The sequence below is a fragment of the Solanum tuberosum genome, unplaced genomic scaffold, assembly GCF_000226075.1.
Source record: "Solanum tuberosum cultivar DM 1-3 516 R44 unplaced genomic scaffold, SolTub_3.0 scf00683, whole genome shotgun sequence".
Classification (NCBI taxonomy): Eukaryota; Viridiplantae; Streptophyta; class Magnoliopsida; order Solanales; family Solanaceae; genus Solanum; species Solanum tuberosum.
In genome coordinates, this window is record NW_006239602.1 from 105,596 (window position 1) to 109,475 (window position 3,880).

A 3,880-nucleotide genomic window follows, 5' to 3' on the forward strand; every position below is an offset into this window, starting at 1 on the left:
GTCTCATTCCAATAAATCATACAATCATTTGGACATGCATGTATTTTTTTGTACTCAAGCCCTAAATCTTTAATAATTTTTTTTGAATCATTAAAGGACTTGGGTAATGTTTCACCTTCAGGAAGCACATCTTTTAACAACTCTAGCAACATGGAAAATGAATTGTTACTCCACCCATTGAGACACTTCAAATGTAAAAGACGAACAAGAAATGAAAGTAGAGAATACTTGCTTCCCGGGTATAACTCACGTTCAACTTCTTTCAATAGTTTAAAAAATTCTCCAGTCTTCTTATCAAACCCCCTATTATGTTGGTTTGAACTACCCAATCCATCAATCCCACTAGTGTCCATATCAACAAAGCTAGATGTAGGAGGAATTCCAAATGCTTCATGTAACATGTCTTGCATTTCATCTTCTTTATCTAACTGATCCACACATATTGGTGAAGATGATTTCTCACCATGAAAATCCAACTAGTGTAACTAGTTAGAAATCCATCAACCACAATATGTTCAACAATCAAATCTTTTCGAACAAATTTCATATTACGACACTTTCGACATGGACACAAAATTTCAGAGGCATTAGGCCTATCTAATGATTGCAAAATGAAGAAATTTGTTTGCTCCATTCTCATATAAAGGATCAAGCCTATTCTTTATATTTTATCCAACTCTTATCCATTAAGAGTATAACCTATACCTATAGGAAACAAAAATCAAATAAAAAAAATAGACATTCAAAATCAACTAACAATATTAATAAAATAAATAAACGAAAGCGATCCTAATTATAAGCAGTAATCATAATACAATGATCATGATGGAGTGAATTTTTATGAAGATTATGCTTCTGTTTATATTTATTTTTCATATATTTACTCAAAATTGTAGAAAAATTATCTCAAGTTGGTCATTTGATAATCATTTGTAGTTTTATATCACTGATTAGTTCATATAAATTGGTCTTCTAAAAATAAGCTAACCAACCACATAGTAGGACTATGATAACCATTCATGATTTATTAAAGGAGGGTGTATCACTGATAATATTAATTTGATTCAAGAGATGGTCCAAAATAAGAAACCACAATATGAAAGGTAGAAATCCTAGTAACAATGAGATATTAAAACTTAACACAACCAAAGCTTAAGATAGATGTTTAGTGGGAATGCTTCTGTGTTGTTTTAAGGCATATGGGGTTCAATGATATTTTGATTCAGATGATTGGGAGAATCATAAGCAATAACTGATACTCCATTTAAATGGTTGGTGTTCAGCATGACACTATTTTCCCCTATTTAGGTGACCCTCTCTCTGTAATAATGATGATTGATATACTTAATATGTATGAAAAGATTTCAGGTCAACTGATAAATAAGAATAAATTTGATTTCATGGTCTATCCTAAAGCCTCAATTCACATAAAAAATGTTTTAAATCTATTACTTGCTTCTCTCATACCAGATCCCTCTGAAGTACATAGAAAGTCCTATCTTTCAAGTCAAAAACAAAAAATGTCATTTTACTGATCTAGTGATTAATAAAGTGGCTAAGAAAGTTACTCCTTCACAAAAAAACACTAACTCTTACCGCTGGTGGTAAATCTATTATGCTCAATTCTGTTCTGACCTCTATCGCTCTTCATATTTTCTCTGTGATACAACCTACTGAAGGCACCTTTAAACAATTTGATAGTCTCATGGCTATCTCTTTTTGGGTTGAAGCTGATTGGAGGAAGAAACGCCATTGGATAGCATGGGATTATCTATGTTACCCCTACATACTCAGAGGGGGGAATTTGAATGAGGGAGATCCAAAGTTTTTGCGACTCATTTTCGGTGAAGAACTGGTGGAACATTAGAACTAACAACTTACTTCTCAGAGAATTCCTCAAAACCAAATACTACAAAAGATAACATCACGTGGCTAGAAAAGGAACTAATAATCAATCCCATACATGGAGAAGACTAATAAAATCAAAGAACTTTCTGAACCGAATATCTTATGGAGTATTGGAGAGGGCAACTGTTCTTCTAGTGGAATAACTGGAGTTTCAAGCAACATTCAGCAAATACTTCAAATGCATAACGAACAGAATATTCAAAAAAAAAAAAAACAATTAGCCAAACGAAGTTGATTGGACTATCCAAGAATGTTGCTGAATCCATTAAAATGCATAATTTAAGACCACAAGTGATGAAACAAAATAGAACAGATTCAAACTAAAGCATAAGAGCATAAGTTAAAATCCAAAAGTCTATAGTGTCAAAAAAAAAAAACACATACTCTTACAGATTCGGAAGTCAAGATCTACCAAATCGAAATAAAATACAAAACACACAAATTATTAGATCCTATAGAAGTTTAAAAAAAATGAACCACCAAATTTGAAGAAAAAGAACATTGAAAACACATTAAAATTGAAGCTTAAGAGCACAAGTTAAAATCCAAATGGCTATAGAATCCACTAAAGCACATATCTGTACACATCTGTACATACTCATATGTCAAAATCTACCGAAATTGAAAGAAATATACAAACCACAAAAATGGTTAGCTACTACAGAAAGGAAAAAAGCACAAAATTTGAAGAAAAATGACACTGAAAACACATTAAGAACTGAAGCATAAGAGCAGCACAAGTTAAAATCCAAATGACAATTGAATCCACTAAAGCACAAACCTTTTTTTTACTGATTCACAATATCTACCAAAACTGAAGGAAATATACAAACCCCACAAATCATTAGATATTATAGAAAGAAAAAAAGCACAAGATTTGAAAAGAAAAAGAACAATGAAAACACCTGAAGCTTAAGATCTTCCTACTAGCACCTTGCCTTCTTTTTCTCTTAATCTTCAAACTGTAAATCAATGGTGAAGTTTCAATAAATCAATGGTAAAACTTCAAAAACTAGATAGAACGTATGAAGGCGATATGTGAGATGGTTACTTAATCTGTTAACACCATATAAGAAGTACTTCAAGAACACTAAATCTAGTTCTAAGGTACAAATTTCTACAACAATCTTCAAGTTATTGTAATTAATTCTATATCTTCAACTATCAATTAGTAAGACCTAAATTAGAGAATAAACTTGCCTCAAGCGCTGCCAAAAAGAAACCAAAAGAACTAAAACCCTAAGAACTTTGAGCATAAAAGGAACTAAAAGGAGGGAAGCCAAAAAACTTACCGCCAATTTAATTTTCCTTGTATATGTTGTACTCCAGATTTTTTCGCTACAAATCTGCGATAAACCATAATTTCCATAGTTGTTTAGTCGACCCAACCAACTTGAACACAGATTAAACTTGATTTGAAGGAAGGACTCAACCAATTTGCACAAAGATCTCATGGGCTAGGGTTTTAACAAAGGGTTGGAGTTCTTTCTAAATGGAAGAATGACTTTTAGAAAAAAACAAAATTAACGATTTTTTTATTAAAAGGGAGGTTTTTTTTAATGTTTGCTACATCTGATGTGGCCTTCACATTCTAATAACTTTATTTAATTAATTTTTTATTTTATTTATTACTATAACCTCTCAGAAGACTTGTTATTTAATACAATAAGAAAAAAGTCTAATATATCCCCTCACATATACACTTTTCTTCTAATGGATTCATTAAAAAAGTAATCCATGTATAAGTATGTTTAATCCTTCTCACACATTTTTTAAAACCTTTTTTAATTCAACGGCTAATTTGAATTCATTATTTTGATGTTCAAATTTTTATTCTTTTAGCTTATTTCTTATCAAATTTATTACATATGTCCTAAATTTTCTTCACATATATAAAAATTAAATTACAATAAAGCCGCAAAAAAAAAATATATATATATATTTTTTTTTTCATTCACACTTCTTTCTTTTA

The 3,880-nt window shown here is 30.6% G+C and overlaps 1 long non-coding RNA gene across 1 annotated transcript; it reads right to left on the minus strand.

Moving 5' to 3' along the window:
• Positions 1-2,207: 2,207 nt before the first annotated feature.
• On the minus strand, positions 2,208-3,421 carry LOC107058880 (uncharacterized). Its single transcript, XR_001472388.1, has 2 exons — positions 3,201-3,421; positions 2,208-2,870 (listed from the first exon to the last, which is right to left on the minus strand). It is a non-coding gene; the product is annotated as an uncharacterized lncRNA (long non-coding RNA).
• Between the last annotated feature and the right edge of the window lie 459 nt (positions 3,422-3,880).